At 38.9% G+C, this 26,440-nt stretch overlaps 1 protein-coding gene across 1 annotated transcript in view; it reads left to right on the top strand.

Moving 5' to 3' along the window:
• Positions 1-26,440, top strand: part of GMI1 (gamma-irradiation and mitomycin c induced 1) — a 391,650-nt gene that overhangs the window by 37,979 nt on the left and 327,231 nt on the right. The window lies entirely within an intron of this gene.

The raw sequence follows: 26,440 nt of genomic DNA, 5'->3' as shown, positions 1-26,440 counted from the left end.
ATAGACGTGATAACATTGGGTGTGTAAGTGACAGAGATATGCCATCATGGATACTATTAGCCTTGACTTGCTCTCAAGGTTATTGTAATAGGGTATAATATTTTTTCCTGCATTATACCTGTTTGTTTTGAACTGGCATTTTTTTCGCAATACACTGAAGGTAGATCATGATAATTGTAAGCAAAGGACATAATACTGGCTGCACCTACATGATTATGCCATTCAGAGCCATCTTTTGTTATTTTTAATTTAGACACCTCTTCTTATATTGCTGCATCTTGTTGAATTTACATCTTCATCTGCAACAACTCTTATAAGCTTTGTAAAAATTGCCTAGTGATACAACGTGTGTAATCCTCATTTTGTTGTTTTCCCCTTCAATTGCTGGTTCATATTTATCCAAACATCAAAATCTATTTCATGGTCCAAAAATTCATCCTCCAAGAAGGATAGTGAAAATCTCTAAAAAGATACTAGTTCCAAATCCAAGTGATGATGAGAAATGAACTCTCATCATTTGTATTTATACACTCCTAATGAGTTCAATTTAGCTACTTGAGCCTACATTAGCCCTTAAAATAAAAATAATGTGCAAATAACTAACTCTCGGTGATAAGCCCACCAAACTAGCTCATAAACAAAATAACAAGCCTCTCAAGAGGTCGAATGATCAATAATACATGTCGTTGGGCCCTCTAAGAGGCTTGATGGATTCCATCTAAGAGGCTTGATGGAGTCCATAAGTGCCATAATGATGACTAAGACTACCAAAAGTAATGGACAAGGGGCTAGCCTCTTGTTCTCCACATAATAAACCTGTGGTGCTCCTAGTGGGTGTGAGGGCACACAAGTGACCTCACGGGTCTCCAAGTAAGTTAAAGATGCTTGTAGACCATCTGTAAGGGCCCAAATGATGGTGTAAGTGATGCCACATCAACGTACAAGTCCTAGGTCATCTGCCAAGTGTATGGTACAACTGTGGGGATGGTTGGGCAAAGGTGAACCAAGTGCATCTTTCTCATCCAATAGGTGAATCTCGAGCAATCCCTGAACATCTCTGGGGATCCATGGAGTGTTGTCTACTGCTGTGGAGGCCCATGGCTCTTACCACAAACCCTACATGTGCCAATGTAGCCCTCTGGAGGGTTAGGACCCCGTATAGGGAGACCAAACCCAAAACAGAGACCACCTGCAATACTGTATAAGATCCAATGTGTCCCCTAGCCTTCCAGTACAACAAGTCATCAAGGAAATCGAGTAAAAGAGCTTACAAACCAGGGAGAACAGGTGAGCACTTCATAATGGCATGCCCTTCCATAGTGGACTTTGGCATGTGCTAATGTTTCCAAGCTCCAAATGGGGTTAACCAAGTATCCTATTAGGTGGTTTCTACTTTTAAAGGTGATAGTATGTCCAAGGTATATCCTTTGATGGGTGGTGGCATGTGATAAAGAGATGAATGGAGTAGGGGATGAAAAGGCGTAACCCTGGGCCACATGCTGGGGTACAAGGGTAGCTAATAAAAAGGAAGCCCACGCTTGGGTATATGATGTATAGGAGGGAGTAATCGTGGTACATGAGGTACCACCACCTTATTTTTCCACCCTTTTTTATATGCCTTTCGCCTTTTATGATTTTGCTTTAGTTGACTGCTTGGGGCCCAAGGGATAAGAGCATGATGTGTGAGATATAGTAGTGGATACCCCCTTTAAGGTAGGGCAGTTCGTTGCACACCAAGGGTTGGGACAATCATGGGTTCCTAAATGATAAAGGAGGCTCATCTAGGGCTTAAAGGAACCAAGGTGATGGCCATGATAATGGGGTGGAGCTCATGTATTGACTTTTTTCACATGTGCTAAATGTGTTTGTCCCGACCATCTTTTGCATTTTGTCGTACATCTTCTTGTTGAATGTGGCCAATTATGCTTTCACCTTTCTTTTCAGCTGCATCAATCTTCGGGGCATCATTCCAGGCCCTATCGAAGGTGTGGGCAAGGGGGAGTGGAAGGCTAACCCCTATGTGGACCCAGTGGAGGAATGTGGACCTAGGTGGGAGAAATGATGAATGGTGTTGTAACGAGTGGAAGGGGAGTAATATATGTGGATGAAGGAGTGGGACAACACAACCAAAATCATGGTTTGCCATGTAGTACCATCGTTAAAGCCCAAAGGTCAGTAAAAGAGATCCCACATGGAATAGGGTCCAAGGTTAACATCCAAAAGAGGTCTAGGGACGAGCACAAGAGGTCTAAGGGACAAGAGCACAGACCTAGCCCACTTTTTCTGCCGAATACCCCCATTAATCCATGCCCAGAAGTGTCCATGATAAGCAAACTACAATACTCAATTACCAAATGACAAGGCATACTTTTAGGTTCGGGATGCCCACCTTCAAACATACGATCATAACAGATGGGTGAGGGACCACATGGCTAGCTCAGGTGGTGGAGAAATGGCACAACAAGCTAGTAGGTGGCTATTGGCTGCCAGTTGAGGACCATCTTGGAGAAATTTTTTCTCCTAGGGATATCACCCACAAAATGGTGGGTAACAAGAAGGAAGACTGAATATTCTCTGAAGTTGACTTTATATTTTCTCTCTGCGTTGACCAAAATATGCAGATTTTTTTTGCTTGTTGACTATAACAATTGGCCGAGAATTTTAGGAGGTTTGTTGACTGAGGTGGAATGTCTTCCGCAGGACAAAATTCAACCCTCTGTTGCGGGCATGTGTTGACCAAATTTGACCCTTTCTCTCTCTATTGACTGGTTTTGGCTTGGTTGACTTGGAGAGTTTGTTTGACTTTGACTAGTTTATGGATGTACAATTGGACTGATGTATCTCATTGTAAACATTGATTGACTAATAGAAGAAGAAGAAGAATTGATTCTAGGTTTTCCCCCTTGTGGGGATCTTCTCTGGTTTTTGACCAAAATCTCTGTCTCATTATGCTTGGTTTTTCTTCTATTGTGCATTACTGGTTACCGTTCTATCTGTAATTGCTTAACTGTTATTGGGGTGAATGAAATTGGAAAAAATTGTTTCAAGTGATTATATCAGAGGTTTGAGAGTTATGTCGAATTAAAGTTGGTGCCTCTATCTTGTGGCAAAGTCCCCAATAAAAGGATGATGTGTTAGTCTGTCATTAGACATTCATTTAACTCATGGGCATAAAAGTATTTTTATGATTATTGAAGGATTTACATGAATTATTTTTAAATCAATTTTGGTCCAAAGGTTTTGTCTCCAAGTCAAATTCAAATATCAAATTGAATTTTATTTGGCTTCCCTCTAAAATATTCAAGTTGGCTACCTCTTAAGAATGTCTCTCCAAAGCTATATAAAGCCACTAATTTTCATCACAAGAGTATGATTTGAACGCTACATATTTAATGTTTTGTCCAAGATATATGACTTAGCACAGTCAATCATATCTAAAGAAGCAAGCCGAAATTGGAGAAGGGTTTGGGCATATAATTTTTGATTATGGTTTTCATAGCAAAATCAAAGGCTTATCTTCTTTGACGCTCTTAGGGCATCGAATGTGGCACATAATTTAAGATTACTTATATGCTTATAATCTGATTTGTTGAAGCTACATTTGTAAAGTTTGGAACAGAGTCTGAGCTTATCCAAAGACTGGACATCTTTGCAGACCGTTCTTTAGAAATAATTCAACACAAACCTGGAATTGTTCAAGCTCTTTTGAAGATTAATAACATCATTTTTTGGCAAAACTGAAGTTCCAAGACTCTTCCTGTTCTATTTGATTATTGAGGCGAATTTGAATTTCAAGGACTCATCTCATAAGAAACTTGTGGGACCACTCCTATAAAAAGAGTACAAAAAGTTGGAGAATTGGTACAGAAAATGCTAGAACGCAGAATAGATATATAAATATTTATTAAAAGATATGAAAAATGACAGATGATGTCTGATTACAATGGGGCTCCTGGCTTAAATACTGCCATGGACACCCTTTGGGAAAGGGCATGATCTTATGATCGTGCCCTTTCGCCTAACTAAACCTAAATTAAATTATAAACCTAAAATTAACTATTTTTTACATAACATTGCCTTCCTCTCGAAAGAATGCTTTGTCCTCAAAGCATACGTAACGACGGATGTTGTTGACAAAATACTTCATTCTCCCAAGAAGCTTCTTCTTCGGGCAAGTCCTTCCACTTGATCAGATATTCCTTGATAGTACGATAACAAAGCTTTCTTTCTCTAGTAGACAAAATACCTTCTGGTTCTAAAATGACTCTTCCCTCATCATCTAGGGATGGAAGTGTTGTTTGCGCTGTTTGATTGTTACCTAGGGCCCTTTTAAGGCAAGATACGTGGAAGACGTTGTGAACACGACTTGTCTCTGGAAGGCTTAAACCATATGCAACTTGGCTAATCTTTTTGTTGATCTGATAAGGTCCATAAAACTTTGGTGCCAATTTGTTTTTTCCTTTCTGTTTTAAGGATAATTGTTTGTATGGTTGGAGCTTAACAAATACCCATTCTCCAACTTCAAACTCTCTTTCGGTTCTGTTACGGTCTGCTTGTTGCTTCATACGATTCCTTGCATTATTTAGATTTTCTTTTAATATTTGGACGATTTTCTGGGTTTCTTCTAGTTGATCTTTAACCGCTGGTAGATTTGTTTGGACCATAGCTAGATCTTTCCATTTCGGGGGTTCATATCCATATAGGGCTTGAAATGGCGTCATTTTCGCTGATGTATGATAGGTGGAGTTATACCACCATTCAGCAAGGTGTAACCATTGAGCCCATTTATTTTGTTTTTCTGTAGCATAGCAACGTAGGTAGGCCTCCAAACATTTATTGACAACCTCTGTTTGGCCATCTGTTTGCGGGTGATAAGCGGAACTCATATTTAAGTAAGTTCCTACATGGTTGAACAATTCCTTCCAGAAATTAACTTTGAACTTGGCATCTCTATCACTTACAATGACTTTTGGAAAACCGTGCAACTTATATATATTTTTGCAAAATATTTCAGCGATTTCTTTTGCTGAGTATGACTTCTTTATTGCCATAAAGTGAGCATATTTGGTGAGTCTGTCGACTACTACGAAAATCTTGTCCTTGCCTTCAGATACTGGTAATCCTTCAATAAAGTCCATCGAGATTTCCTCCCACTTCTGATTTGGAATGTTTAAGGGGTGAAGTAATCCTGGTGTCGTAATATTTTCGCTTTTATTCCTTTGACATGTATCACATTTTGCTACATACTTCTGAATATCACGATTCATTCCCTTCCAAAAGAAGGATTGACGTGCATTGTAGTAAAGTCTTAAAGAATCCTACGTGTCCAGCTGACGGTGAGTCATGTAATTCTTTGAGTATCTTAAACTTAAACTTGGAATTTGTACTTAGATATATTCTTCCTTTATACCATAGGATATCATTCTTCCACTCAAATTTTGAGTTATTGGGAAGGTTATTGATTATTGCTGTTACTTCTGGATCCTTGGCATACTCACTTTGAATTTCGTTAAGCCACTTAGGAACAACAACCGACATTGCAAGTAGTGTTGGTTCTTCATCTTTCCTGGATAAGGCATCGACTACTACATTGTCTTTACCTCTTTTATGTAGTATTTCCAAGTCAAAAGCGACAATTTTTTCAATCCATTTTTGTTGTTCTTCGGAAAGCGTTTTTTGTTGAAGGAGATGTTGGAGACTGTTATGGTTTGTTCGAATAGAAAACTTACTTCCCAAAAGATATTGCCTCCACTTAGCTAGTGCGTGCATGATAGCTAGCATTTCTTTGTTGTATGTGGATTTGAGGCGCTCTCTTTTATTGAGCTTCCTACTTTCAAACGCTATGGGATGTCCTTGTTGCATTAGTACTACACCTATACCGAATCCAGAAGCATCACACTCAATGATAAATGGTTTAGAAAAATCTGGTGTTGCTAATACGGGAGCATTAGACATAATTTCTTTTAATTTTTCAAAACACCTTCCTGCTTCCTCATCCCATAGAAACGAATTCTTCTTTAAAAGATTTGTTAGAGGTGTAGTTATATGTGCATAGTTTTTAATAAACCTTCGGTAATATCCTGTCAAACCTAAGAACCCTCTTAGCTTGGATATATTAACGGGTTTGGTCCATTCTTTTATGGCTTTGATTTTGTTAGGGTCCCCCTTTACACCTTCATGGGATATAATGTGTCCAAGGTATTCTACTTCTTCCTTTCCAAAGGTACATTTGGACTTTTTTGCGTAAAATTGGTGTTCTTTAAGTAGTGTAAGAATCTTATCCAAATGTTGCAAGTGCTCCTTCCAAGTTTTACTGTAAATTAGAATATCATCAAAGAATACTAATACAAACTTTCTGAGGTGTGGGCGAAATAATTCATTCATAGTTGCTTGAAACGTTGCTGGTGCATTGGTTAATCCAAATGGCATTACTTTAAATTCATAATGACCTTCGTGTGTTCGGAATGCGGTTTTTGGTATGTCTTCTAATCTTATTCTAATTTGATAGTAACCTAATCTTAGATCCAATTTTGAGAAATACCTTGCGCCATGTAACTCATCCAACATTTCGTCAATAAAGGGAATTGGAAACTTATTTTTAATTGTTATTTTGTTTAATCCCCTATAGTCAATACATAGCCTGAATGACCCATCTTTCTTCCTTACCAACACCACTGGAGCAGCGTAGGGACTTTTACTTTTCGAGATGATTCCACACCTTAAGAGGTCTTGGATTAATCTCTCGAGTTCTGTTTTTTGGTGATTTGGATATCGGTATGGCTTGATGTTAACCGGGTCTGATCCTGCCTTGACTTCTATTGTATGCTCAATTTCCCTATTAGGCGGCATCTTTAGAGGTAGATCGTGAAATACTTCTTCATGTTTCTTAATTAGTTCTTGTATCTCTGGTGACTCTTCACTGGCCATATTTGCAGATAATATTTCTAACTGATGACATTGTACTACATAAGCAGGTGCTCCTCTTCGAATCATCTTCATCATCTGAGATGATGATACAATTTGATTTTCTGGTGCTTGGAACCCATGTAATTTGTACTTTTGACCTCCCCATTTGAATTTTATAAATTGTACTTGGTGGTTAGCGGCATAAGTACCTAAGGTTCGTAACCACTGGACACCTAAGACTACATCTACTCCTCCTAATGGTACTGTGAAAAACGAAGATTCTAAATTGAAGTCTTGAATTTGCAATTTAACCTTATGACATTTCCCCACTTTTTCAATCCTCTTACCGTCTGCTACCATTACCTTCATGTTTGGTAAAGGGAATGAAAAAATATTGAGTCTCTTGGCCATGGTTGCATCCAAAAAATTGTGTGTGCTACCAGAGTCAATGAGAACCACCACGTTGTTCTTCTTTATGTGTCCTTTTAATTTTAGAGTCTGAGGTTGTGATATACCTGTCATAGCTGATAATGACACTGGCGGCATACTTTCGTCATCTAGTTCTGGTGAGAATTCTGGGGCATCTTCTGTTTCTTCAATATCAGACTCTTCACTGTTTGAATCATTGGTTGCTTCACAATTATATAGGTTCTTTGGTTCCTTTCCTTTAACACACCTATGTTTGGGATCCCACTTTTCACCACAACGCTTGCATTTACCCTCGTTTATCCTTTGCGCTTCCAAATTAGATTTTTCATCTTCACGACGATGTGGTGGAACATATCTTGTATTTTTTGCGTCTGCATACTGAGGTGTTCTTCGCCTTGCATATGTTTTTTCGGCCTTTGACCAAAATATTTGTTCGAATTTCTTTTCGGCTGTTTTTGCTTTTCGTCTTGCTACTTCTATTGATGAAATGTCATGCATCTCAAGTTCTACTTGTAAATGGGTTTTAAGTCCCGATATGTATGACTGAATTAAACGAGATTCCGATAACCCCGGCACTCGAGTTACTAAGGTCTCCCATTCTTGAGTGTATTCATCCACACTTCCTTTTTGTCGTAATTTGATGAGTTTTGAAAAGAACTCTTCTTCCTTCACACCTTGGAATCTTTTGAAGAATGCATCTTTAAATCTCCTCCAGCTAATAACGTGTGTTGTCTTTTTCCACCACATATACCAGTTATATGCTTCTCCCTCCATTTTCATGGATGCATGTCTGAGCTTTTCGTCATCGTCAGTGATGTCATATATCTCAAAGTATTCTTCTGCTTTATTTATCCATGCCACATTGTTTTTTTCGTTCCCATCGAATTTAGGCATCTCAACCTTTACCCTCTTCTGGAATGTGGCTAATGGTTGAGCAAAAAGAGGGTGTTGATTAGTAAGGGTATCCCAAAGTTGCTTGTTTGTAAAGGCAGTGTTACTTGCTTCTTGGTGGTGTGTCGCTGATTTTTTTGGGGATTCAACCTTGTCATGAGAGTCTGTGGACTTAGTTGACTCTGACGAGATGTGTTCTTGATTCTCTTCACCTTCTTTTAATAGCTCTTCGGGTGTACAATTCGACTTTTTACACAGACTTTTCAGCATTGTTAAGACTTCTCTGAAGTTTACTCCTGTTTGGACATGTTGACTTTCCATCTTTATCTCTATTCGATTTGTCGTATCTTCAAGATTTTTGATTTTGTCTGCTTGCTCCCCAAGCTTGCTCTCGACGTCATTTAATCTCTTACTGACCTCGTCGTGGTTGTTATTTATCTTTTGCTCTGCATCCAACAACCTTTTCTGGAAATCCGCCATGGTCATTGTCGACATTGAGCGGGTCTGCGGAGGCGTGTATTTATTTGCCAGCGAAAATATTTTTCCTTCCCTTTTTTTTTTTTTTAAAATAATTAAATTAAATTAATTTAATAATTTAATTTAATTAATTATTATATATATATATATATATTAAATTAAATTAAATTAATTTAATAATTTAATTTAATTAATATTTTTTTTTTAATTATAAATTATAATAATTATAATTTATAATTATTTAATTATATATATATATATAATTTTAAAGTTATAAATTATATAACTCTTAATTAAATTATATATATAATATATATAATTAAAATATGATATATATATATATATATATATATATATATATATATATATATATATATATATATATATATATATATAACTAAATCACGTGTTATAACGTTTCAGATCTCTTGAACCCGTTTCAGATCTCTTGAACCGTCTTTTTATATATATTAACTTTTGAACCGTTCCAAAAAAAAATCGAATGTTTACCGTAACCAGACCTGGCAGCACGTTGAAGTCGGAATACAGCAGGCCGCACAGAATTACCGAGTCCTTCGTCCCCGTCGTGATGGAATGGAGGTGGCAGTGCGGTTTGGAGAACGGATTATGGTTGACAGATGACGGTGGCAGTGAGAAACGGATTACGGTTGACGGATGACGGTGGCAGTGAGAAACGGATTACGGTTGATGGATGACGGTGGTGGCAGAGTGAGGGCGGAAGAATGGTGCGATAGTTTGAGCAGCGGATGGATGTAGCGCAGTGGTGGCTCTGATACCAGATGGTACAGAAAATGCTAGAACGCAGAATAGATATATAAATATTTATTAAAAGATATGAAAAATGACAGATGATGTCTGATTACAATGGGGCTCCCGGCTTAAATACCGCCATGGACACCCTTTGGGAAAGGGCATGATCTTATGATCGTGCCCTTTCGCCTAACTAAACCTAAATTAAATTATAAACCTAAAATTAACTATTTTTTACATAACAAGAATACAACACACAGTTGTTGTTATGGACAATTCGTGCTTGATCACCATTGGTATCATATATGTGGGATGAAATAATATGGCGCAAGTCTGAAGGAGTCAGCAGACGTTCCATAGAATGATCATTTTGAAAGCTAGTCTTTAATTGTGGTGGATCTGTAGTTCTGGCAGTCGCACTATTCCATAGCAAATTGCATACATATCGAACCTCGTTCCAAGTGACCAAAGTTTTGACGAATGGGATGATATAATTGTTTTGTATTGAAATGTTAGTTCGAAGTCAGAGTCTTTATTTGTGACGGAATTCTGATCTATGTGATTTCCAATTGAGGGCATCGTTTGTGGTGACTAAATTAAATGTGGTTCAACGCTTGCACAAAAGGGTTGCTTAGTCACATTTTGTCGTTTGTTACCATACGCAAAAACGTTACTATTGAAACACATAATGCTCAACCTTCGATCGCAGATTGGTTATCCAGTTGTGACAAAAGTGGAAAAATTCGATTTTAGTCTAGTGCTATTACGTAGGCAAGCTGATAATGCTGGCCTATACGTAATTAATAGAAGTCCTGTTCATAAAATCTCTCTCTTCTAGTTATATTGAAGTCTCATGAAAATCAAAGGAGCCTTAGCTGAATACGATGATGATTGGAATGTGCGGAGCATAAATTGTATAATATGCATGTTTATTAATCAAAGAACACTCTGATAATGCTTCTGTAAATGAAGTTTTGGGTTTTATCTCTTCGCTGAAGATGAGGGTTACGTTCTATAGGTGTTATTGTTAGGGTCTATTGTGACAATAGTCAAATTGAAAGATATTGAACTCTATAAGCAAATCATTTTGAAATGCCCAGAATTTCCAGTCACTAAACACCTTTTATAATATTAACATTGCGACTAATATTGGGCTGCTCATAAAGTTGGCAATGATCTATGGACAAGTCTAAGTACGCTGCTAATCTTCGATAGTAAGGTGTTTATGCAAAGTTTCAGTGAGTTACATAGGATCCTTGTTAAGCCTTTGCAATGTCTATGTTCTAATCATATGAGGTTGCTGCAATGGGTTCTTGAGCATTATTAGATGTTGAAGTCTGCTAGGGTTATTGACAACTCTGAGAGTGAGATTGCTGAGTGTTGAAATGATTGTTGCGATCTAAGAACAAAAGTACTGAGCTGCTGCCATGTATAGGTTGTAAATCAATGTTTCCATTACTGTTGTGTCTTGAGGGTACTGCAGCTACTGCTATTATCTGCTAAGATTTACATGCAAGTATAGTTGTGTGTATGTTGCCAGCAAATATATATTGCAGAAATTTTCTAACCCGAGACATTGTGTTGTTAGAGCAAGAAATAGAGTAAGTGCAATGAATTGTATTGTAGAAGAACAAAACATTACCGAATATATTACTACATATTTTACACTGTTGGTTATATCATTGTTGAGAATAATATAGTGAGGATATTGTTCCTAGGTTTTGAGGTATTGTTGAGTATCCTATAGTTGGGGTTCAACTTGACATGCAACTACTACAGAGGTTAGAATTGTCAATACTTGTTGAACAATAGTGCATGTTGCCTCTAGGGCATGACTTGAGCTCTTATGAGGACAAAATCTGCAGAAGTTTTTGATTAAATGTACATTGAGTTAGCAAAAGGTTGGGAGCAGAGAAGCGCAGAGCTACTTATGCAGGTTGCAGTGACAGTGACAGTTTGTGCAATAGATTGCTTATTATGATTCAGTGTTGATCGTGGATCCAGTGTGAAAATTGTGAAACGTGGTCTGTCGTGGTGCACCTGAAGGTTGGACTTTGGAGCCTTCAGGGCAAGTAGCAACTTGTTGAAAAAGGTGGTAAGATGGTGTAAGGCAAGAGAGTGGAGTTTCCTTTAGGTCGGAGCCTGAGAACACTTTAGGGCGATGGGGTGGTGCTAGGGCAGGTTGGAGAGCCCGCACAGGGCGTTGGAGCATTCTTCTTGTGAGCTTTGGTAAACAGGGTGTTGGAGCATCCTTCAGGTTGGAGGTTGTAATCCAGGGCGTTGGAGCTAGTAAACCAGGGTGGTGCTAGGGCAGGTTGGAGCCCGTACAAGGCGTTGGAGCGTCCTTTTAGTCACCGTAGGTAAACAGGTTGTTGGAGCATGCTTTAGGTTGGAGCCTGTAAACCAAGGCGTTGGAGCTGGTAAACCAAGGGGTTGGAGACTCCTTCAATTGAAGCTGAAAATATTGGAAGTTGGAGCTTCTTAAGTGATTTAAATTATTGAAGACAAATATTAAGAAGTGTTTGATGATTTTTCTCTCGGAAGGGTTTCCACCAACAAATATTTGGTGTACTGTTTTTATTGTTATTCATTGTTGAATGGTGTTGATGATTTCTCTATGTTTATTTGATGCTAATAACAATTAATGCTCTGTGAAGTTAAAATTAACTTATTGAAGAAAAACACCGATTCACCCCCACTCTTAGTATTTCCAACATTTCTAATGAATGAAAAAACTTATAAGCTTTGAAAGTCGAAATTACATACCTTGGATTTTAGTAGTATCCAACTGCATGTAAAGGTCATATGTTGACTTTATTTGTTCTTCCGCTCGATCCATCGCCTGCTAAGCAAAACCCATGGCAGGTTTATCACCATCCACCATTTGCAACACTCACGTGAGACTCCCTAAATAGCACAATCTCTTCTCTTTCAACCAAATATTTTGTCAAACACTTGTTCAACTATATGTTTCCTTTCAAGCTTTCTGCTCCATTGAGATTCATTTTATTAATTACAAGAAAACATCTTTTACAAGTTGGATTTTTGTTGAATAAGGGATTGCAATGAAAATAGTTGTTGCAATTTGTGTAATTGCTGATTGAACAAGCTCCTTACCACTAATGTTCCTTGTCATAAGGTTCATAACCCATGAGTGGTTGTAAATGTACCTAGTTATGGATTTTGCTTCTTCCACACACTTCTTCACCCACTCAATTTTGCCAATATCCTAAAGCAAGAGGTCCAAACAATGGGTTGCACATAGAGTCCACCAAATGGTGGGGTGTTTTTCCTCCAACATCCTTCCAGCTACAACATAGTTGGAGGCATTATCTATGGTCACCTGTATGACGTTATCTACCCCTATTTCCACAAGAACCTCATCAAAAAGGTGAAATAATATTTGTGCATTCTTCATCAACATATTTGAGAAACATGGTGCATTTTGGGCAAGCAATTAAGGAATTTAAAATGGCGTAGGATTTGCCATCTGTCCATCCATTAGACATAATTTGCACCTTGTTTTCGTCCATGATTGCTTGAAATCTATGATGTACTCATCTATTCTTTGAACATCATTTTGTAGAAGTGGCCCTTCAATATCATGGAAGCTAGGGCCTTTGAAGTCTCGTCCACATGAAACTAGAGTATCAATCATAGGATGCTAATATGTAGAATTAGTGGCATTAAAAGTTATTTTTGCATCATACCACTATCTAGCAATGCATTCATATGAAGCCGCCTTTATCTTCTTCCATTTAGTATCAGTGGTGGGTTGGGAACTAGGGGTGGTGCAGGGTACAAAGAAAGAGTCAATCCCTTTACGTGCCCTCTTCAAACTAGTTGAACTAGGCCCAAAAGTATGTTCATCTCCAACTCTAACAAGAAAATTGGAGGAATCTCCAAAACTAGGTATACATTCTTTAAAGTCATGGTCACTAAGAGCATCATCATCTTTTTGACTTTTGATTATTTCCTTAGGAGTCTTTTTTTTTTACCCTTCTTTGGTTGGTAGGCTTCAACTAGACTTAACATCTTTGCTTTGAGGTTATTAGAAACTTTCTTACAAGGTTTTACTTCTCGTCAATGTGCTAGATGTTCCTTAACCCTATGTATCACCCACCTTTAACTTCCTTCCCATAATAGTTGCATAATTTTATCCCATGTTCATCTAAATGGCAATGAAGCCATGCTCAATCATTCTTGTTTTTGGGAGTCATAGCAACTTTTATAGCAACAAATAAAAATTTGCATAGAAAACCCTAGGATTTTTTAATATTTAGGGGAAAACATTTTTTTTGGAGAAAAATAGAAGCCATGAAATACCTTGAGAATATCTCCAAATATTGATAAAATATGAAGCTCCAAACAATTAAAAAATCAGATTTGTAGCAGTGCCCACAAATCTGAAAATTGCCCCTTCAATCAGCTACAAAATCTCCCTTAGAAATATGGCCAAGAACTCTCTCAGAATAACCCTACAAAACAATAATTGTTTAGAGAAAAATATGAGAAGGGGGCCATGGAAACTTTTACAATACAAAATAAAGCGTTGCATAGAAAACCCTAGAATTTTTAAATTTCTCGAGAAAAAAGAGCAGTTTTTAGAGAAAAAAGAGGAAAAATGGATGCCATGAAATACCTTGAGTTTCGCTTCAAATTTTCAGAAGAAAAACATCTCCAAACAATAGAGAAATCAGCATTTTAGAAGCCTCCACAAAATCTGAAATTTTCCGCTTCAATTAGTTCCGAAAACCACCTAACAATACCCTAATATATTTGGAAAAAGAAGCCCTTGAAGCAGCTCCAAAACCTCCCTTGGAAATTAGCCAGTAGCTCTCCAACGAACTCTTTAAATCTTTCCAAGAACTCCCTTAAGTCAGCCCTGCAAAACTCCTCTAATTCTCCTCAAGAAACTTAGATCAAGAATTTTAAGAAGCTGAAATGAATAGTGTGGGTGAAATAGAGAAACATCTCCAAACAATAGAGAAATCAGCGTTTTAGAAGCCTCCACAAAATCTGAACTTTTCCACTTCAATTAGTTCCAAAAACCACCTAACAACACCCTAATACATTTGGAAAAAGAAGCCCTTGAAGCAGTTCCAAAACCTCCCTTAGAAATTAGCTAGTAGCTCTCCAACGAACTCTTTAAATATGCCCAAGAACTCCCTTAATACATTTGGAAAAAGAAGCCCTTGAAGCAGTTCCAAAACCTCCCTTAGAAATTAGCCAGTAGCTCTCCAACGAACTCTTTAAATATGCCCAAGAACTCCCTTAAATTAGCCCAGCAAAACTCTCTAATTCTCCTCAAGAAACTTATCTCAAGAATTTTAAGAAGCTGAAATGAATAATGTGGGTGAAATAGAGAAACATCTCCAAACAATAGAGAAATTAACATTTTAGAAGCATCCACAAAATCTGAAATTTTCCGCTTCAATTAGTACCAAAAACCACCTAACAACACCCTAATATATTTGGAAAAAGTAGCCCTTGAAGCAAGCGCCAAAACCTCCCTTAGAAATTAGCTAGTAGCTCTCCAACAAACTCTTTAAATCTGCCCGAGAACTCCCTTAGATCAGCCCCGCAAAACTCTCTAATTCTCCTCAAGAAACTTAGCTCAAGAATTTTAAGACGCTGAAATGAATAGTGTGGGTGAAATAGTGGCGCTGAGTGTGTTTAAATAGCTTTAGGGGGGGCTAGGGTTCCATTAGATGCGGGGCAACTCAACAAAAAAAGAAGAAGAAGAGATTTTTGGCATTCTAAGCCACGATGTATGGATCCATATGAAACAGGTTGGGTCGGTGAAATAGGTTGGTTTGATACCAACTAGCTAGTCCAACCGGTCTGAGACCCATACTGGTCTAGTTAAAGGGTTAAAACCATAATAGGCTAGTTCAATACCAAATCGACCTATTCTGGTTTTAACCCTTTAACCAGTCCAGTTTGGATCCATGTTGTTGGTTTGATACCAATTGGGTAGTCTAACCGGTTTGAAACCCATATTGTTTGGTTAAAGGGTTAAAACCATAATAGGCTAGTTCAATACCAAATCAACCTATTCTGGTTTTAACCCTTTAAGCAGTCTAGTTTGGATCCATGAGAGCCTTAGATTCACGACACTGATTAAAGACCTCATCCTTGGTCCTCATGAAGTAGATTCGTGTCCTCTTAGGGAAATTATTGATATTCACATAGTAATTGTAACCACGAAAGGATGTTATTGACATAGGACCACACACATTTGTATGTGCAAGATTCAAGACCCCCCTAGACCTACTCGCTACTAGGAAAAGCCACCTTAACAGATTTCCCAAGTGCGCATCCATTACATAATCCTTGTTGCTTTATTCTGAATTTCGGTAGACCATTGACAATCTCTCTTCGTATTGGTAAAGCTCTGTGATGCAAGTGACCCATCCTCTTATGCTACAACTTACATAGGTTGTCACCATCTTGAATTAGGTTTGCACAGGCTAAGCCTTCGACATGTACAAGTTGCCCTCTTTACCTCCTGTTGTTGCCTTAATCCACACCTGGGATTATCGTGTAGAGAGTCCTTAACTTCACTTGGTGTGGCCTTGGGGGCAAGTTTCGAGTTGAGGCTATCACTCAATTCTCAACTCTTCTCTGCTGTTACCCGCCACCTTGTGGGTGGTAACCACTCGATAAATTTTTTCTCCTAGATGGTCCTAAACATGTAGCCAACAACCCCTTGCAGCCAACAGATAGCTCGATTTGCCATTTTCTCCGCCACCTAAGCCAACCATGTGGTTCCTTGCTCATTTGTTATGATTGTATGTTTAAAGGCGGGCCTTCCAACCCCGAAGGTATGGCTTTTTCATTGTGTGATTGGGTATTTTTGTTTGCTTATCATGGACATTTTTGGGCATGGATTAGTGGGGGGGGTGTTTGCGGAAAGAGTGGACTAGGTCTGTACTCTTGTCTCCTCTACCCTTTTTGGTGGTTAACCTTGTATTCTAGTCCCGTGGGATCTTTTTGCTCGCTGCTAGGCTTTAGGGATGGCACTACATGGGAAACCCTGATCTTGGTTGTGTGGTCCCACTCTCCAACACCATATATATCATCCCCCTCTGCTCATTAGAACCCCATTCATCATATTTCCCATCCAGGGCCACATTTGTCCCTTGGGTCCACAAGGAGTTAGCCTTCCTTGTTGACGAATGCAACTAGTTTTGCCATTTGGTCTTCATAATTGTACTTGTCAAAATAAATGTTATTATTAAAGAAAATGCCTTATTAAAGCATGGGTTTCATGCTTGGGTCAATGTGTTCTAGGTCAAAGCCTCCATTGAAGGCTTCTAGGTTTTGTTTCGAGTCATTAGAGTCATCGTCATTTTTATTAGACCTTTCTTGTGCTTTTGTATCATATAAAAAGAATTATTTTTGAGTCAACAAGGTTATTTGTCACCTTCACACCAAGTCGACCCTGTCCCCATGAAGTCAGCCTACATTAGGGCAATTTGACCCAACAAAAAAGCTATATAAAGAGAGGCAATTCAACCTATTTGGAGCATTGACTGAACAAGTTCGATCTTCAAGGAAGAAAGGCAAAAAAGAGAGCGAAGTAGTTGGTGGATGAAATTTGTTGGGAAGACCTAATTCGAGTTTCTGGGCTATCTATCTCTCACACACGCGAAGTTTCTTAGCAGTTGCTAGGGCCGAAATTTTGTGTCTACTACCGGTCCGAAATTCCGTTGTTGGGGGTCAAAGTTCTGCTGTTGGGGAACAAAATTCTGCATTGAAGTTGCTGTTGGGGAGTTGTCAATTAGAATTTTTGTCAGGGATCATCTATTGAAGGGAAGGGTTGACTTGGTGGTTGGAGGTCTTTGTCTAGGTCTAAGATCTCTGGAAGTGTCTCATCTTGATTTGAATCTATTGAAGAAAAAGTTTTTCCTTGGGTTTTGTGTTGAATGAGTCCCTACATCTTGTGCATCTTGTTCTTGTGGTCTTCATATACATATAATTTGGTAATTGCTTAATGAAAGATAAACTAATTAAGAAGTAAAAGAAGGCAACATAATTCACAAGTAATTGTCAAGAAAGAGCAATCAAACCCTAATCCCTATAAACATTGATTTCTCAACATTCCCCCCTCCACTCGTCCGCACCTTAGTCGGGCCTAGAACGATGCCCCGGAGGTTGATGCAACTAAAAACAAAAGAAAAAGCATATTTGGCCACTCTCAATAGAAAATTGTACCATAAAATGCAAAAGATTGCTGGGGCATAAACATTTAGCACGTGGGTAAAAGCCAAACATGAGCTCTAACCCCTATCATTATGGCCATCACCCTGGGTCCTAGGGCCCTATGCGAGCCCCTTCCATCATAAAGAAACCCATGATTAACCCAATTCTTGGTGGGTGATGAACTACCATACCAAGAGAGGGGGATTCATTGCTATATCCCACACATCGTGGTCTCATCCCCTAAAGCCTAGAACAATTATAAAAGAAAGATCAATAAAAGGCAAAAGGCATATGAAGAAATGTGGAAAAACAAAGGTCTGGGTAACTCATGTACCATGATAGCTCCTTCCTAGGGTCATGTACCAAAGTGAGGGCTTCCCCTTTTTTGGCTACCCTTGTACCATGTCCTGTGGCCTGAAGCTTCCCCTTCATGTGCGACTCCATTATATCACTATAACACATGACACCCACCATTCGATGGATATACCATGGACATGTCACCCCCTTTAGAGGCTGAAGCCTGAAACCACTTAACAGGGCCCTTGGTTAACCCCCTTATTGAGCTTGGAGACACTTGTACATGCTGGAGTTCACTATGGAGTCAACCTAAGCAACACCAAGGATGACCCTGAACTTCCATGGCACATTGGGCATCATCATTCATTGTTTCTCGTCTCATAACCATTATAGGAATACTCCAGTCAAAAATATCTTTATATCGATATATAACTCTCCTCGTAATTCCTCACGGTTTGTAAGTTATTCAAGATTGAAGTTAGTAACCCCAATTAGTGGGCTAAAACCCCATGGGGTTGTGGCATGGCATTTATCATTGATTTTGGTCATTGAATAGTCAATAATTAATAATTTTTTAAGCTCCTAAAATCCCTCTAACATTATCTATAGAAGCCCCTCTCAACTCTATAAAAAGAAATCTCATATATCCTCCAAAAGTAGTGATCGTGGCATTTTCGCTATAACTTTATTTCTGCGAAGTCTTAGATGTCGAAATTAAAATCCATTTGAGCCGAAACCCTGATGAACTTCATGTCCGAATTTTAGATCTTGGTTCGCTATATTTTCAGAGATATGATCTGTGGAAGTTAGGGTTTTTGCAGGGGCATGAATTTCATCTCAAAGAGGCGAGCTTGGGAAAATCGTCATAACTCTCTCTCTGAGAAGCGCATTGGAATTCTGTAAAAGTGGTAGATAGTGCACGGATTGTAGTTTTGTGTATCAATTTAAGAGCTAAAGGAGGAAACAGTGACACGTGGCATGCTGTACAAGCTCGCTCTATTGAACTAGTCCATAATCAGGTCATTGTGAGAGATTGGGCATAACTTTGCCTTGAAGAATCGAAATTGGGTCAGACCGTGGTGTTGGAAAGAAGACTCAGAGGGCTACTACAGGACCGAATATCACATATTGGGGATCTGAAATCACAGAGATACATTAGATTCAATATCGTGCTCCTAGAAGGCAAAAAAAAAACTAGATCAAGTGCTTTCAACGGGTGCAAATGACCAGACTTTCTAGGGCAGCAAAGAGTAAGGTGCATCAAAATGATGCAACAGAGGTAAGCTCTAGGTAAGTATCTTTTGTATATGCATGTTCATCTCTTAATTGCATTAGTTTCTTTGTATTATAATTTGTTGTTTTTGTTTAACATTGACATATGCCTTGCAGGATGAGGTAATTTTTGCTATTATCATGTCATGGGTATTTCCTTGAATATTTTTTGCAGGTATTATATATTCATCAAGAGAAGACTCGATGCATAATCTAATGTTTTGAAGAGTGAGAAAGGGTAGCATGACAAGAGCAACAATCAAGGTGTAGAACAACAGCAAGAAGTTCACCACATGAAGTCTTCAAGTGCGCAGCATTGCATACAGTGATTGTAAAAGTATCATTGTACAGAGTCATTGTAAAAGCATCGTTGTAAAAGTTGTACAAGTGTCTATCTGCCAAGAATTGAAGAGGCAGTGTCGGGACGTCTAGGATCATCATTAGGTGGTTGTGTCATAGTTGGGGTTATGGTCTAGTGTGTCTTCTTCTTCTACATCATTCTATATCATTGTAAAGTGGACCATTTTCCCTCGTACTGGAGTCAATTCTTCTTTTATTCTTCTATAGGGTGGTAGCGTGGTGCTAGGCTGGTGCATGAAGTCACCAACAAGTTCAAGCTTTTGAAAACTCCAGGGTCGTAGGGTGGTGCTAGGGTGAATTGTAGCTCATTGGGTGTTGGGGCATCTGTTCAGTTGACTACTGAAGAAATTCGGACGTTGGAGCGTCCATCCAGTGGGAGCTGGAGAAGAATGTTCTTCTAGATTCTAGGAAGTTGGAGCTTTCTTTTCAATTGGAGTTGAATATTAAAGAATTATTAGAAAAGAGTTTAGGTGGTTTTTGTCCCCGAGGGGGTTTCCACCTTAAAAACTGTGTGCATTTGTGTTCCTTTTGTTTACTGCTATCGTTGTACAAACACTGATAATAATTGAAGATTAACTTATGCTTTGAAAGATTAATAATAATACTAATTGAAAGGAATACTGATTAATAATAATACTAATTGAAAGGAATACCGATTCACCCCCCAGTATTTCCAACACATGCCACTATGAACTGTCCACTTTATTCCATGATTTGTAAGATCTTTTACTCGATTACTCTAATTATTTGTTGTATTAGAAGGTGAGGAGATGCATTGGAGCTTATACATGCAGGTGGGTCTCCATTTGGGGTTTGCTCTCCCTATATGTGGTCCAAGTCCTCTAGAGGGTCACATTGCCACTAGTAGGGTGAGTGTTGAGAGATGTGGGTCTCCAACATAGCAGAGAGTAGATTGCTACTTCATGGATCCCTCAGCACCATTCATTGATTGCTCGTGTTCCACCTTTTTGGATGAGGATGATGCACCTGGATCACTGTGCCCAACTGGCTTCACAGTTGCACCATACCCTTGGTAGATGTTCCAAGGCCCAAATGAGGACGTGTCTCACCATGGGAGATGAAGGGAGGGCTTATGTCATCATTCTAGCCCTTACAGATGGTTTACAGGCATGATCAATCCACTTGGAGACCCATGAGGATGTCATTGTGGCCCCACATTCTCTTGGGGACACCACATGTGATTTGCTTGGATATAACGGGGCCAACCCCTTGATCACTATGTTTGGAGTCCATTCTCTCAACTTGACACACTTTGGACTCCACTAGGCCTCCTTAATGGCCAAACAACTCATTATGTTTACTATTTTGCCCTCTTTAGAGGCATATCTTTCTATTTTGGCGCTGTCTTGGTGGGCTTGTCGCCAAGTCATGTCACTATTGTACATTATTTTATTATTTGGGGCTTAGTTATGCCAATTAGGCTATTTGAACCCCCTATTGGATTGTATAAATAGATGAGAGACTCATTCATTCCTCTCTTCATCACTTGGATTGGATTAGTATCTCTTGAGATTTTCACACTTGTTCTCTTGGACAAAATTTGGAGTTTCTTGATGCACTATGATGTTTGGATTTTCACTATTGTCTTTGGAGCTTCTATTTATGCAAATTTGATGAATGGATATACTCTTTCTCTCTTGTAAGTAAAATTTAATGTTATTTCGTTTTCTTACTTGTCTAATGCATGAGATTTTTGTATCATTGTTCTTCTATGGGCCATAAGTAATGCAAAATTCTTCTTAAAACGTTGAATAATTGATATACTGCATGCGTTGTCATCGAGAGGGAGGGTGAATGTTCCTAGAGGCACCCTAATAGGTTAACAAGCCTTGAAACTTCATTTTATTTGCAAGTTGAATTATAAATGTCTAATGACCTAGTTGTTGCACTTGGAAGAGCTAGCAATGGTCAATTAAGGCTCCTTAGCATATGAAAATTATTGATCTAGGTGTATCTTGACTCCATTAGCTTCGCTTTCCTTTGGTGATGAAAATAACCCTTCTTTTCTTCCCTTCTCCCAATTCTAGGCCTAACCTTAGAAGGCCTCCTAGGGCATCACACAAAATCATTTGTAACCATAAAAACCCTCGAAATTCGATCTAGAAATGTGTTGGGGTCTTCTCAAGGGGTCCTCCAATTTTGAGCTCAATCTGACGATGGAATCCTGAGATATTGCAAGCCCTAGCTCAAAGACCGTTCTTCTCCCTAGGCCCCCTTGGGTTAGTGTCTTCATTTGGATCATTGCATTTAAACTCCAAGAGAAAATTATTCCTTTGATCCTATTCTCCTCCCAAACCTGGTCAAGCCCATCTATTGATGATCAACCCCACACCTTTGACCTAGTTTGGGTCGACTTGGGTTCTTTGTGTTCTCGCAACTTTGTGACACAAATCCCACGAGGATTACATAGAAACCTTTCTCTTTAAGGATTCTTAGCTCTAGAATACCTATTGTCCAGCTACCTAGGTCTAAGTGCCCCCTCAACTCTTCTAAGAGAGCTCGTCACGTTGCTTCAAAATCAAGTAAGCCATTTATCTGAGTCTCTCTTGTGAATAGGCTTTATGAATCACTCCTTATCACATCATTGATCTATCCATCCTTGTGATTCCTCTTACACCGAGTCTCCTCCCATCGTTGAAAGTCCATAAAGAGCAGGGAACTTTAGCTAAGGTGATAATGGGCTATTGTTCCATTATTGCCACTTGACCTCGTAGTTGTTCTATGGGATCCCCTCCTTGTCCCCTTGCTACTTTGACCGGTAACACATCCATGCTTACTTTTGGCGAAACCAAGGGGGGTAGACTCTAAAGTTGTCTAAGGTTCAACGCACTTCAAGCTAGCAAATTAGTTTTCCTAGGAGTTAATTACAAAATTGATACACTTAAAGATATAACATCCTAGTAAATGTACAAGTTCAATGAGCACATAAATAAATATAGATTCACAAGTATTGAGATGAGAACTGTGCCAAGGAGTAGATGCTTTGCTAAAGATTCCAAGTATTGAGATGAGACCAGTGCCAAGAAGTAGATGCTTTGCTAAAGATTCCAAGTAAAGATACAACTTTGCAAAACAACTTGGAAAGTAAACAAAAAGCCACAAGATAGATGCTTTCAAAGATAATGCTAACAAGTAACAAGTGCAACAAATGAAACAAGTGCTCAACAACCTAAAAGAATATTTGAATGATAAATAGGATGTTCTAGAATCAATGAGATCTATCCAAGCTAAAAGCCCAATTCCAAAAATGAACACATGAAACCAAACTTAGATTATGCTGCCTTGAAATGTACCTACTTCGTGATGTGTGTGTTGCCACAAAATCTAGCAGGGCCCTAGGAGGGGAACCTATGGGACAACAACTAGACCAAATGACAAGAATGGGACAAAGACCCATTGTCACCATAGTGAATGTCCTCTATTCTCTACGAACTTTCTCCGATGGGAGGAGTCCCGGTACGAAAGAAAACACTTGTAATGATAATGTCAATGACAAGGTGTGAAGTGATCCCCAAGGCCCATTCAAGGAGAGACACAATAAAAGGCGCAATACTTCGAGGAAGCTTATGGGCTCTCCAAGAAAGACCTAGGATGGGGATCAAGCCTAAAGTTTGAAATATGCAATGATGATAGATATGCTTAGAGTTTGGACTCCAAAGGAGAGATATAACCTCTCAAGAAGCTTTGCAAGATGATTTGTTACCTTAAATATGTTTTTCGCTCTTTTTGAGAGACCTAGAAAGAGCTAATGCTAGACCTAGGGTTTAAGAATAATCGTGGGAGAAATTCCTCCAAGGTATTCTCTAGGTCAAAGTAAGGGAGAAGAGAAGGTCTCTTGTGATATATTTCACCAAATACTAGGTTAATATGACCCTTAAAGAAGGCCACCTTATCCATGGAAAACTAGCTAGGGCACACCTAGGGCACAAAAAATTATGGAGAATTCACTGTGGGAACTCAACCAAAATTTGAAATCATCAAGAGAAAACACAAAGGAAGAGTTCTATCCAAATGAAATCCCTAAATTCTCACTCCAGTAGAATTCGCAAGATGCCCTAACTAGCTGTATTATGGAGAGGGGTCGAAATTTTTGGGAGAAGAAAAGAGATGGAAAAGAGAGGGTGATCACTAATGTTCTTGGACTAGTGCCTATTTCCCTTGGCTATGGAGTCTAAGATGATTCAAAATTTGCCAAAATTGTCTTCAAGGAGGCTAAAGATGGATGCCCTAGCAACCAAGCTTTAACATTTACCCACCCAAGATCTATGGATTTTCATGGAAGAAAATAAAATTCATCCATTGGAAACATTTATCTATTGTCATGCAATGAGTATCATATGCAATTGCCAACCAAAATAGCTTTTTACAATATATTCAATAAAGTAGGGCATAATAACATTAATTAGTTGTAACAATTCCATACATTAGACATCATTTTAAAAGAATTTTAATCAAAAAGCACTTACAAGATGACAATGGGATATATCCAACCACAAATCAAGAAGTAGCTCCAAGAAAGATCGAAATTCTAGCTTCCAAAGATATCGAAATGCATCAAAGAGTCTCCAATTCGTCCAAGAGAAAAAGTGCAAAATTCTTTTTACAAGAGAAATCCAAGTGATGATGATGCTCTCTCACAATGAGAGCGAGTTCTATTTATATGAGACCTTTAGAGGTCGAATTCCTATTCTAAAGCCCCTAACATTATTTTAATGTGCAAAAATAAGGCCTTGGTGACAAGCCCACCAAGTAGCTTAAAAGATTATGAATAAACCATCTAATAGTAGGCTAAAATGACGACATCATGATGATGTGAGTCCGTTGGAAGGCCACATTGAATCCTCCAAGTGCCAAAGTGAGAGAGAAGGATCCATAAATGATGCACAGGGGGATGACCCTTTAGTGTCCATGTAAGTCATCATGTGGTGCTCCAAAGTGGTTGTGGGGCAGAAATATCGGTCTCATGGGTCTCCTGCTGAAAGATAAACCAGTGGACTACTCCAAATGTGGGCACTGACAATGGTGCTTGCCCTCCCATGTCTCAAGGGTGAGACAAATCTCCTCTAGGCCTTGGATCAACCGAATGGAACAATGCTGGTCCAAGTGCATCATCTCGCAAATAATGCTGGGCAATGAACACCCTGTTGAGGGTGCCCATGAGATGAAATAATGCTCCAACACATGGAGTCCCATTGGTTCTCAACACATCTCCTACAAGTTTCAATATGATCCTTTGGTGGGCTTGTGCCCTAGTTAAGTTGCCCAACGCGTGATGAAACCAACTACTAATTACATATAAGATCCATTGCGTCTCGTCACCATCAGGTACAATCTCTGAAACCATATTCATCCCCCCCCCATGTGTCTCGAATCCTGCTTGTCGAACATGATTCTCAATGGACACATGTCCAATTTGTGGGTTGAGCATGTTCGAACACGAGGGATTCATGGACCTAGCGAATCCGATTCTCCTGAGCAATGTGTCCCAATTTTGGGATACGTGTCCCTCTCGAATAGTATGCCACAACTCTTTAAAATCTCGATTTGGGCCACGTTCTCTTCATTGTAATGTGTCTCTCTTGTTATGGATGTGTGGGAGCGAGTAGCAAAGGGTTTGGGAGCGTTTTGGAGGTGATTCAAGCAACCGACAAGTGCATTTTTCTTTCATCCTCTTGTTGTGAGAGGAATTGGAGCACATATGGGTATTTGTATAGTTTGAAGAAGAGTAGACTTGAGCAGTCCAGGGTAGAGACAATTGTGTACGTGCACACTAACCTTCGTCTTATTTATAGGCAGAGGATGAGTGGTTGAAGGGAAAGACAAAGATGTGGGATGTGTTTCTTAATGATATGGCTTTGGATAGCAGTGTTGAGTTGGCATCGACCAACTTGTATTTTAATGATCCATTGCTAGAGCTTGTCACTTTTGATGATGGTGATACTCTCGAGGGGTCATCCTCCACACCAACAAATGTAGAGATTGTGAAAATTTCTAAATAGAAATCCAAGTGCAAGTGACTGATATTATTTCTTTTACTTATTAATTCAGAAATAAGTTATTCATAGTGGTTCTACAACAAATATCGAAATAAATTCTATTGCGGCGTTCACAATTAAAATACTGCGGAAAGTAAATGCAAGGAAAAATACTAGCACAAGTATAATCACAATGACATAGTTATTTTTGGACAATTGTCCCCGGAAAAATCCAATGTGGATAAACCAATGTAGCAAATGAGGGTTTCTTTATTGATCTTCAGCAAAAATCTCATGTACAAGATATAACCAGAAGAATAGAAGAGGAATTTTTGTGAGAAATTTTATAGACAATATTCTCACGCTTCTCAGTGAGATTTTGACTCTAGAGAGGACCTACTGGCCCCTCTGGGTCTCACCGCATCAGCTTCTACGTAGGGACTACATGGTCCCAATGTCTTATCCCTCCTCTACTCTGCGTCTTTGTTTTGCTCATGCACTCTTGAGTCTTGACTGATGTTGATACCCTCTTTCCTTCTCACTTGCAACTCTCCCTTTGATTCGATTTCCTCTTGTTGAACTTCGACTAGTGAGAAAATCGATCTTACTTGGGTCACTGAGTATCTGCTTGGTGTGTGTTCCAAATGCCCATCGAAGTCCTTGTTATAGTCCTCCAGTTGAGTAATCAACGACCCAGATTAGATTCTAATCAATGGCTCAGATCATATTGACTTGATCCTCGTCTTCTTCTAGAAGTTTCACCCTCAGTTTAATTAATACCCTTTAATTATTTTAATTTCCTAAGTTTAGACCTAGGCACCCATTAAAAATAA

This window comes from Pinus tabuliformis, chromosome 1_2, assembly GCF_031772625.1.
Source record: "Pinus tabuliformis cultivar Carrire ecotype Pingquan chromosome 1_2, CPIR1, whole genome shotgun sequence".
Classification (NCBI taxonomy): domain Eukaryota; kingdom Viridiplantae; phylum Streptophyta; class Pinopsida; order Pinales; family Pinaceae; genus Pinus; species Pinus tabuliformis.
This window is presented reverse-complemented; position numbering and strand designations above follow the sequence as displayed.